At 36.0% G+C, this 12,588-nt stretch overlaps 1 non-coding gene across 1 annotated transcript; it reads left to right on the top strand.

Moving 5' to 3' along the window:
- The first annotated feature begins 2,868 nt into the window (after positions 1–2,868).
- Positions 2,869–2,975, top strand: LOC131254611 (small nucleolar RNA R71). The gene has a single exon (XR_009175731.1). It is a non-coding gene; the product is annotated as a small nucleolar RNA R71 (small nucleolar RNA).
- Positions 2,976–12,588: the final 9,613 nt, after the last annotated feature.

Genomic DNA, 12,588 nt, shown 5'->3' on the forward strand with positions numbered 1-12,588 from the left:
AAAGTCTTTTATGAATCTTCTATAAAACTCAATGTATCCTAAGAAGAATGCACATCTCGTATACTCTTGGGTGGAGGTAGGGTAGAGATAAGATCAATTTTATCTTTATCTACCTTAATTCCCTTGTACGAGATGATATGTCCAAGAATAATTCTCTTACGAACCATAAAATGACACTTCTCTCAATTTAGTACCAAATTCTTTTCCTCACATCGCTTCAGCACACATTTAAGATTCTTTAAACAATCGCTAAAAGATGGACTAAAGACAGAGAAGTTGTCTATGAAGACCTCTAAATATTGCCCCACCATGTCAGAAAAAACTCATAATGCATCGCTGAAAAGTGGCGAGGGCATTACACAGTCCAAATAACATCTTTCGGTAAGCAAAGGTGCCAAAGGGACATGTGAATGTGGTCTTTTCCTGATCTTCAAGGGCTATCTTTATCTGGTTGTAGCCTGAATACCCATCAAGGAAGCATTAGTACGAGTGACCAGCTAGCCTTTCCAAAATTTGATCAATGAAGGGCAAAGTGGTCATTCCTTGTGACGGTATTTAATTTTCTATAGTCAATGCACATTCTCCCACCAGTAGTAACTCTAGTTAGCACAAGTTCATTGTTGGCATTGGCTACTATGGTGATTTTTGACTTCTCAGGAACCACGTGAGTTGGACTCACCCATTGACTATTGGATAGTGTATATGATAACTACATTCAATAGTTTAAGTACCTTGGCCTTAACCACTTCCTTCATGTTTAGATTTAATCTATGTTGTGGTTGTCAGGAGGTCTTTGCATTATCCTCTAGATAAATTCAGTGAGTACAAATAAAATGGTCAAGTCCCTTAAGGACCACAATTGACCATCCAAGGGATCCTTTGTGCTTAATAAGAGTAAAGATAAGTATACTCTCTTGTTCTTGCTCAAAGTGGGAAGAAATCACCATCGAGTATGTCTCATCTTGACCTAAATAGACATATTTCAAATCAGAGGGTAAAGGTTTTAGGTTAAACTTTGGCACTTTGAAACTAGACAACAGAGGCACTACATCAGTTTGGGGTAATTCTTCAAATTATGGCCTCCACCAGTTAACTTCAAGTACTGGCATGGTATCTAGCATGGATCTCATCTCTCTAATCGTATCATAATCTAAATTATGGGAGTGGGCCAGTAACATCTCTAAAGGGTCAGAGGATAAGGTCAGAAGTGTACTATCTTCCACGAAAGAATCAAATTAGGTTAATATCGTGGGCATCGTCATCATCCTCTGCCTGTTTGATCATATTGAAAAATATATTGAGCTCCAATGTCATATTCCCAAATGAAAAATTCATGACTCCATTCCTATAATTAATGATTGCATTTGATGTGGAAAAGAATCGGTGACCAAGAATGAATAGAATTTGAGTGCTCATGTTCATGATGGGTTGAGTATCTAGGATGATAAAATCTACTGGGTAGTAGAATTTGTCAACTTGGACCAACACATCCTCGATTATCCATCTTGGTACATGAACTGAGCAGTCAAAAAGTTGTAATGTGGTCCAGGTGTGTTTTAATTCACCTAGACCCAGTTGTTCATAGACCGAGTATAGGATCAGATATACGCTCACTCCTAAGTTAAGAAGTGCGTGCTCAATCCGCTAATTCCCAATTACTCATGTGATGGTAGGGCTACCAGGATCTATGTACTTTTGTGTCACATCTTGCTTTAGGATGACACTCACTTTTTCTGTCAAGAAGATTTTCTTTTAAATATTTTATCGTCTTTTGGTCGTACATAAGTCTTTTAGAAATTTAGCATATGAAGGTATTTATTTAATGGCATCCTGTAGAGGGATGTTAACCTTCGCTTGTTTCAACACCTCTAGAATGTCCTGAGAGTTAGAGAGAGGTTTTGGTGCAATTAACCGTTGGGAGAATGGTGTAATCATCTTGCCTTGAAGTTCTGATTCTAACTCATGTGGAGTGTTGTTAGGTCTATCAGTTTCATCTATTTTCGGATCCTTAGACTTTTTAGCCCTTACTGAAATAAATTTGTCAATTATTTTCCCACTCTTAAGGGTGGTGATTGACTTAGCTTGCTCCATTTGATTTAAGAGCTTAAGCCACTAATCTCGTATTATGGTTTTGGATTTAGAAGAGGTTGGCCAGGAAGAATCTATTTCTCCCCAATTGTTAAGTGTGACTCTATCTTTTGAATAGATGACGCAAGCATTCCCAATGCTGATCTAATATCCTGGAATGCTTGTGCCGAATTCTAATTGAGTACCTTTTGGTCTTGATTATGTTTTGGAACTGGGTCCTCTTGAGGTTTCCTTTGATCCAGGAATTGGGTAAGGATACATTGACGTGTAGAAGATTGTGCATTCCTCCAACTGAAATTTTAATGATTTCTTCTGATGGAGTTGTATGTATTCGATGAGGTTTCTTTAAAAGGCCTCTGGTAGTTATTTATGGCATTCGATTGATCATTTAGTATTTCTTGAAAAATAAGTATTATTGGACAATTTTCAGTTGTATGAATGTTGCAAGCACAAATACCGCAGATAAGTTCCTTATCCTTTTCCTTCTTAAGTTCCATGGCCTTGAGTTTCCTTGTGAGACTAGCCACTTTAGCATTTATATCATCATACTCTTTCAGGAGATATATTTCGCCTCTTTCATTTGAATGAGTAGGCTTAGACATGGTGCTAGTTCTTGGGGAGATGTCTCATGATTATGCGGGTTTAGTAAGTTTGTCAAAGTAATCCAACACCTCATTGACATCTTTATTCATGAATTCCCCATTGCACATTGTCTCTACGAATTGGCGCATGGAAGATGTCAGTCCTTCATGGAAGAAATTTGTTATGCGCCACATTTCAAAATCGTGTTGTGGGCATGAACTGACAAGATCCTTAAACCACTCCCAACATTGGAAGAATGATTCATCTTCCTTTTGGGCGAAGTTCATGATCGACTTTCTGATGGTGTTCGTTTTATGATATGGGAAGAATTTCTTTATGAACTCCCTTGTCATGTCATTCCATCTGCTGATAGATTGTGGACGTAGTGAATGAAACCACATCTTTGCTTTTTCTTTCAAGGAGAAAGGAAAGAGCTTCAGCCTGATTGTGTCCTCAGACACATTAGGAAAATATAAAGTGGCTATTATCTCATCAAACTCTTTCAAGTATAGATATGGATTTTCATATTCAAGTCCAAGGAACTTGGGAAGGAGTTGGATCACTCCTAGCTTGATGTTTGTATTTCCTGTATTTTTTGGAAAGATCATACAGGAAGGTGTGCTCACCCCCCCCCCCCACCCGAGTTGTAAATAATCTCATAAAGTACGAGGCGGGGGTGCATGATGCACCTCATTCTCATCCTGGGCTTCCATAACTGGAGGTGGAGGTTGAATTTCAGGTTGATTGGAAGCCATCACTTCAATTGACTCTGAGGATCTCAAGTGGTGTCTAATCTGGTGACAGATAGGTAACCCTTTGATCAATCCTCCTTCACTTAAGAGACGTCGAGTGTTGTCATGGACCCACTTAGGCATGAAACACTCTTAGCCCTCAATTTCAGAATCTAACCTAACCCGAAAAAGAAAGAAACCTAAAACAAAAAGAAATCTAGAAATAGAAAGAGGTTACCAAATTAGAAGTTTCCATATTAAGATCCTTCAATCAAACCTAATTTTGAATCTAATTATTTTTAGAAAAATGCAACCGTTAGTCCCTGACAATAGCGCCAAAAACTTATTCACAACCCTAAGTGTAGGGTTGTGATGTGGTAATAATCTTAGTGAGACCGAGGTCAAATCCACTGGGACTAATCTTGTGTGTATTCTGAAAGTAATTCAAATCAGAACAAGAAGAAGATCTAAATCTCAATCTAGAATAATAGGAAGTAATTGTGAATGATTTAATTAGAACTTAAGAATTCAAAGATGGGAACTAGGGTGCCGAAGGATCCACTTGCAACTATTAGGATGTTTCCTTATTTGATTCAAGGAACACAATTGGAATTGGAGTCCTATCATATCCAATTGGAAGATATATAAATAAAATCAAACTAAACTTTTGTTGACTTAATTCTCAACGGATGAGAGTTGTGAGGATTGGAAGTGATTCCATCATCTAACCATGCCTAGGAGACGATGGCAAATAACAAGATATACCAATCCCACAACAATACATAAAAGAATTGTGAAGGTTAGAAGAGATTTCATCACCCAACCATGTCCAAGGGACGATGGTGAACAACAAGATTTTCTATCTTCATAATCTCAAATCAGGATAAGAAGATACTCAAAGCTATTACTGATCTATTGTAATTTGAGTCACAAAAAACCATTAAAAACTAAAAGTATTCATTAAATATCAAATTAGAATCAAAGAGGTTCAACAAGAAGAAGAACCAAGTAAGAAAAATATCCTAATACTATCTTCACCTCTTAGCCCTGGCTAAGGGATTTATCCAACCATAGACATGATTGGATCTAAAATCCTCAAAGAAAGCATTAAAAACTAAGAAGAAGAGAAGAAGAAATTCTTAGATGATGGCTCCACGCCTTTGCTCTACTCCTCCAAACCCTAGATATCTTAAAAAGACGTAGAAAACCCATATTTATAGGCTAGTTTCCACAAAATTGCAAGATCGTATCAAATTTACGCAGTTCACGTAACTTTGCGTAATGCCTTCAATGTCTTCGAACAGCCTTCAATGTCATCGAAGGGTTTTGAAGCCGGAAGTCATGCCTTTTCTCCTTTTGCATGTGTAAGTCTCTGCATCATCGAACCTTCCTTTGATATCATCGAGCGTATCTTCACGTCATCGAACAGGTCTTTGAGTAATTGAAAAGAGTCCAAAACAGTCTAGCTAGTTTCTTCAGAATTCTTCAGAAAATTTGATGCCATCGAGCTTTGTTTGATGTCATCGAGGGTGTCTTCCAATAATTGAGAATGACACCCAATATATCCAGTGACCAACTTGATTTTCATGTAAAAATTCGATGTTATTGAGCTGTATTCAATGTCATTAAACCATGACTTCGATGTCATCGAGCAGTTGTCGATGACACAAACGAATGAAGTGGATTACAACACTTAGTTCTTTCGACTTCATTCCTTCTCCAATTAGTTTTCTTGGATCTTAGGGTCTTAAAATCTTCAATCTTAGTCTCCAAAGATCCATTCTAGGCCTTGGCAGTTCTTGAGCATTAAATCCACGCTTTTAGCATTCTTTTCAATGCAAGCTCTTAAAATCAGCTTGTAATACAAACATTTATAAAATACACCATTAAGCATTATCATGTTCATAAAACTAAGATATAAATGGGAAAAATATGCAATATTTGACACTCAACAAGTAGCAATTTGTCCATTCCTCCAACTGAAGTTTGGATGATTTCTCTAACTTGAATTGTATGTTTTTAAAGTGGGTCCTTTGAAAGGCCTTTGGTAGTTATGCACGACATTCGATTGCTCATTCAATATTTCTTGAAAAGCAAGTATTGTTGGACAATTTTAAGTTGTATGAATGTTGCAAGCGCAAATACTGCAAATAAATTCCTTAGCCTTATCCTTCCTGAATTCCATAGCCTCAATTTTTCTTGTGAGATTAGCCACTTTAACATTGATATCATCTTCCTCTTTCAATATATATATTTCGCACCTCTCCTTTGATTGGGTAGGCTTAAGAGAGGTGCTAGGTCATGATAAGATGTCCCATGATTATGCATTTTCAGCAAGTTTGTCAAAGTAATCCCACACATCATCAACATCTTTGTTTATGAATTGTCTATTACACATTGTCTCGATCAATAGGCACATGAAAGACGTCAGTCCATCGTAGAAAAAGTTTGTTATGTGCCATGTTTCAAAGCCATGTTATGGCATGAACTGACAAGATCCTTGAACCGGTCCCAACATTGGAACAATGTCTCATCTTCCTTTTGGGTGAAGTTCATGATTGACTTTCTGATGGTGTTCATCTTATGGTATGGGAAGAATTTCTTTATGAACTCCCTTGTCATGTCATTCAAACTACCAATGGATCGTAGATGTAGTGAATGTAACCATATTTTAGCCTTTTCTTTTAAGGAGAAGGGAAAGAGTTTCAACCTGATCATGTCCTCAAACATGTTAGGAAAGTATAAAGTGGATATTATCTCATCAAACTCTTTCATGTGTAGATATGGACTTTCAGATTCAAGTCCATGAAACTTTAGAAGGAGTTGGATCACCCTTGGCTTAATATCCATATTACTTGTATTTTTTGGAAAAATCATACAGGAAGGCGTACTCATCCCCGCCGATTGTAAGAAATCTTGTAAAGTACAAGGCGGGGGTGCATTATGCACCTCATTCTCATCACGAATTTCTCAATTGGAGGTTAAGGTTGATTTGTACATTGATTTGCATCCATCATTTCTATCAACTTTGAGGATCTCAAGTGATGTCTAATCTAGTGATGGATAGACAGTCCTTCAACTTATCCTCCTTCACTTAAGAGACGTCGAGTCTTGTCACGACCCACTTGGGCATGAAACACTCGCAACCTTTAAGTAATTAAACCTAAACCTAAGATATAAAATTAGGGAAACTAAAAAAAATAAGAGATCTAAAAAAATAAGAGAGAATTAGAAAGAGGTTATCATATTGGAGATTTCGACGTTAGAATCCTACAAAACAGAAAACTAAGTTAGATTTTAAAAACAAGTTCAGAAAAATCCTAAACTAGAAACAAAACGAAAAGTTAATCCTAATCTTAATCTAATTCTAATACTAATTCAGAAAAATGCATCTGTAGTCCTCGGCAACGGCACCAAAAACTTGTTCACAACCCCAAGTGTAGGGCTGCGATGTAATAATAATCTCGATGAGACCGAGGTCGAATCCACAAGGACTAATCTTGTATATTTCTGAAAGTAATTAGAACTAGAATTAGAAGAAGATATAAATTATAAATCTGAAATAAAGGGAGTAATTGTAATATTGTAGATTGAAACTTGTGAATTTAAAGGTGGAAAATAGGGTGCCCAGGATCCACTTGTAGCTATCAAGATGCTACTTCACTTGATTCAAGAGACACAATTGGAATTAGAGTCCTATCTTATCCAGTTGGAAGAAGAGATGATCAAATCTCTGAACTTTCATTGAATCAGTCTTAACAGATGAGAATTGTGAAAATTTGGAAGGGATTCCGTCACCCAACCATGCCCAGGAGACTATGTCAAATAATAAGATTTACCAATCCCACAACCTCAAATAGGAAAAGAAGATATTCAAAGCTATCACAACATCTGTTGTAATTTGAGTCACAATGAACCATAGAAAACTGAAAATATTCCTTAAAATTAACTAGAAATCAATGAAATTCAATATAAACATGAATCAAAGCAAAGTAAACATCCTAATCATGCTACAAGCTTTACTTCTTAGCCCTAGCTAAGCAATTTAGTTAACCATAGACATGATTAAACAAAAATCTCTTAAGGAAAACATAAAAACAAACTAAGGAAGAAGAAGAAAACTCTTGGTGGTTGCTCTCCACCATTTTTCTCCACTCCTTAAACCTTAGAAGATGCTTTGGAGCATCCTAAGAACTCCTATTTATAGTTGTGAAGCCCCATCTTAAGCAACTCACTCTGCATAAGTTCCATATTGTACTTCAGTTAGACCGAATTAAGGTTGAAAATTGTACTTTCTCATTGGATAATTCTGCGGGATTTTGGTTGGACCGAAGTTGACTTCGATCGGATTGAAGTTGATGCTGAAAAATCTTGTGCAGAAAATCTGTCAAATTTAGGTTGGCCCAACTCCAACCGAAGTCTTCAACCGAAGCTTTAGTTGGACCAAAGTTAGCTCAACTCAGACCGAATTAAGCCTGATTTCTTACTGGACAATTTTCTACGATTTTGGTCAGACTGAAGTTGGCTCAAGTCAGACCGAAATGTCTTGTTTTCTACTGAAGATTCTGCATTCTTTCAAGTCATTTCTTCATCCTTTGTACTTAGTTTCCTTAGATCTTTGGCATGTGAATTCTTCATTCTTGGTCTCCTAAGCTCCATCCTTTTTCATGGTGATTTTTGAGCATTAAATCCATGCTCTTAGCATTCTTTTCAATCTAAGCTCTCGGATTCACCTTGTAATACGAACATGTATAAAATATACCAGTAAGCCTTATCATGTATATAAAACTAAGATATAAATAGGAGAAAATATGCAATATTTGACACTCAATAATACCCACAACATTAATATGATCGATTCTTTCGTGGAAGATAGAGCACTCTTGACTCTATACTCTGACACTCTGGAGATATGCTTGGCCCACTCCCCTGATTTAGATGATGATATGATTAGGGAGATGGATGCCTTAATGCTCTGTCGGTACTTAAAGTTAACTAGTTGAGGCCACAATTTGAGAAATTGCCCCAAACTGATGTAGTGCCTCTACCGTCTAGCCTTAAAGCACCGAATCTTAACCTGAAACCTTTGCCTGTTGATCTTAAATATGTCTACTTATGTCAAGATCAGATATACCAGGAGGTGATTTCTTTCCACCTAGAGAAAGAATAAGAGAGTATGCTTATTTTAACTCTTTTTTAGCATAAAGGAGCCCTTGGATGGTCAATTACGGACCTTAAGAGAATTGATCCTTTGATTTGTACTCACTGCATTTATCTTAAAGATAATACAAAAACCTCTCGACAAACACAATGTCAACTCAATCCAAATATGAAAGAAGTGGTTAAGGTTGAGGTACTTAAGTTGTTAGATGTGGGTATAATATACACTATATCCAACAGTTAATGGGTGAATCCAACTCAGGTGGTTCCTAAGAAGTCCAGAATCACCATCGTAGCCAATGCCGATAATGATCTCATACTAACTAGAGTTATTACTGGTTGGAGAATGTACATTGACTACAAAATATTAAATACCGTCGCAAGGAAGGACCACTTTCCTTTTGCCCTTTATTGATCAAATTTTGGAAAGGATAGCTGGTCACTCTTACTATTTCTTCCTTAACGGCTATTCGAGCTACAACCAGATTGAGATAGCCCTTGAAGATCAAGAAAAGACAACGTTCACATGTCCATTTAGCACCTTTGCTTACCAAAAGATGTCATTCAGACTATGTAATGCCCCTGTCACTTTTTAGTGATGCTTGTTAAGTATTTTTTTTGACATGGTGGGGCAATATTTAGAGGTCTTCATGGATGAATTCTCTATCTTTGGTCCATCCTTCAGCGAGTGTTTGGAAAATCTGAAAAATGTGTTGAAGCAATTTAAGGAAAAGAATTTGGTACTAAATTGGGAGAAGTGTCATTTCAAGGTTTCTAAGAGAATTGTGCTTGTATACATAATTTCATCCAAGGGAATTAAGGTAGGCGAGGCTAAAATTGATCATATCTCTAACCTACCTCCACTCAAGAGCATACGCGATGTGCAATCATTCTTAGGACATGCTGGATTCTATAGACGATTCATAAAGAAAAGAAGCCCTACATTATTCACTATGATATTGGGGTGGTGTTAGGTTAGAGAAAAGAAAAGAAGCCCTACGTTATTCACTATGCAAGTAAAACTCTAAATTCTGCCCAAGTGAACTACTCTACTATGGAGAAGGAACTCTTAGCCGTAGTGTTCACTTTAGATAAATTTAGGTCCTACCTGATCAGATCCAAGATCATCATCTACATGGACCATGTGGCGCTAAAGTATCTTCTTTCTAAGAGGAATGTCAAGCCCCGCCTGATAAGATGGATCCTTTTACTCCAAGAATTTGATATTGAAATATGAGATAAAAAAGGAGTAGAAAACGTAGTGGCCGACCACCTTTCTCGACTTAACCTCCCTGATCCCCTTGAGACGACACCCATAAATGATATGTTCCCTAATGAACAATTGTTAAAACTCTCCCAATTACCTTGGTTTGCTGATATTGCAAATTATCTTCCTATAGGTTTCATACTGACACATTGAACTGCCCAAGATAAAAGAAAATTCTTCATCAGGGTATGTAAATTCTTTTTGGATGATCCATATTTGTTCAAATACTGCCTAAATCAAATTCTAAGGAGTTTTGTGCCAGACAATGAACACCAAAGTGTCATCTCCTTCTGTCATTCGTAGGCTTGTGGTGGTAACTTTTTTACTAAAAAGACCATGGCTAAAATTCTGCAGTATAGCTTTTACTAGCCCACTATGTTCAAGGACACTCATGAGTTTTGCAAAGCTTATGAGCGTTGTTAGAAATTAGGCGATTGTCCCATCGAAATATGATGCCTCTGAACCCCATTCTTAGTATTAAAGCATTTGATTGTTGGGGCATCGATTTCATAGGGCCATTCCCCCAATCCTTTAGAAATTTGTACATTTTGCTAGTAGTAGACTATATCATTAAGTAGGTCAAAGCGATCCCATAACAGAATAATGACCATCGTACGATCATTCTATTTTTAAAAGAAGATATCCTTTCCCGGTTCGGAATGCCTCAAGCCATTATTAATGATGGAGGTTCACACTTCTGTAATAGGCCATTTATGAACTTAATGAAGAAATATGACATCTCTCATAAGGTGAGCACTCCATACCACCCGCAGACAAGTAGGCAAGCTGAAATTTTCAACAGGGAAATTAAACACATTTTAGAGAAAACAGTTAACCCTAATCGTAAGGATTGGTCAATTCGCTTGACCGATGCTTTATGGGTTACTTACAACTTTTAAGACCCCCATCGAAATGTCTCCATTTAGACTTGTTTATGGGAAAGCCTGCCACTTACCTGTGGAGTTGGAACATAAAGCCTAATGGGCAATTAAAAATATGAATTTTAACCTAGACAACGTTGGCTCACTGTGTAAACTTCAATTAAATAGACTTGAGGAAATCTGAAATAATACATATGAGAACTCGAGAGTTTACAAGGGTAGGATGAAGGTGTTCCATGACAAGAACATCCTTTGGAAATTATTCTTAAATGATCAAAAAGTCCTTTTGTACAATTCTCGGTTACATTTTTTTCCAGGTAAACTCTGATCTCGTTGGACTGGCCTTTTCACTGTTACTAATGTCTATCTTCATGGGGCTGTTGAGATAAATAATCCAATGAATGGAAATGTTTTTAAAGTAAATAGACATCGTTTAAAGCTGTTTGTTAAGAAATTTAAATAAGAGGATATGTCTATACCTCTGCTTGATCCTGTATATCAGGATTGACCTCCTAGTCTGATAGAGGTGTAGTTAGATTTATTGCTTTCATAGGATTTAAGATTAGGATAGTTTGCTTTCAGTTTATCTAGGTTTTTATTTTAAAAAAAAATTTACTGACCCATCTTCATGTTGAGATCCTTGGTAAAGCCTTAAATTTTCTTCTCTAGGTACTATCTTTCCATCACTACTCTATTTCTTTTCGTTACCTCATATGCATTGCATACTTATTTCTTTTACATTGAGGATAATGTAGATTTTAGATTGGGGGTGTGGATTATGTAAACTGATCAGTGTTTTCTTAATCGTTGAGTAGAAAAGTCTGAAAATTTTCATTTTAAATTTTAAAATTTTCAAAGTAAAAACCTATCTGGAGATCAATAGTTTGTGCTCTTAAGAATGTTTTAAGTATAATAATAAGATATAGATCGAATTTTGAATTGTTGGAGTTTGATCAACTAAGTAGCCTATCACTTATGGTTCTTGCACTCAATTGATTAAGAGGAAGTTTGAATATCATGCTAACTTAAGTCACAAGACACTTCAAATTGCTTTCGGTGAGTTGTGTTAAAATATCTAATTGTTAGCATGAGAATCATTGATAGATGTAGAAAATTGAATCTGGAGAATTTTATCCACCTTAAAAAGATGAAAAGAACTAGTTAAAAAATAAAAGATCGACAAAAAAGTCATGAATGGTGAAAAGACTAGATTAAAAAAAAAAGAATGAAAAGAATATAGTTTGAAAATAATGAATAGAAGGAGACTGTCGATATAAAATCAAAAGTGAAAAAAGAAGGAAAAGGGGATAAGCTCAGAATTAGCATTTGATTTTTCAACTAATATTGATATGATGAGCATGGCTAACATTATGAAATGACAGCATTTTTATGTGAAATAAGTTGATTTTAACTAAGCACATTGAAAAACTTGATATATGAACTTATGCTCTAATTTAATTAACAAAGAACCTATTTGATAGATTGCCTATATGATTCAGCTCTATGTTTTCAAAATCCCACTTTCTCGTTTTAATTATACTCATTTATACTTGATTGCACAAATGATTGATTTCTAAAAAAAGGTTTGAACATGAAGAATTGAAAATTCCTTCACGCATGTTTTTGTTCGGGACTAGCAAAATGCTTGTTGGGGAGTGCGTTGAGTGTCAAATATTGCATATTTTCCCCTATTTATATCTTGTTTTTATAAACATGATAAGGCTTAATAGTATATTTTATACATGTTTGTGTTGCAAGGTGAATCTAAGAGCTTGGATTAAAAAGAATGTTAAAAGCATGGATTTAATGCTCAAGAATCACCATGGTAAAAGATGGATCTTATGAGACTAAGAAAGAAGAATTCATATACCAAAGATCC

This window comes from Magnolia sinica, chromosome 8 (assembly GCF_029962835.1).
Source record: "Magnolia sinica isolate HGM2019 chromosome 8, MsV1, whole genome shotgun sequence".
Taxonomy (NCBI): Eukaryota; Viridiplantae; Streptophyta; class Magnoliopsida; order Magnoliales; family Magnoliaceae; genus Magnolia; species Magnolia sinica.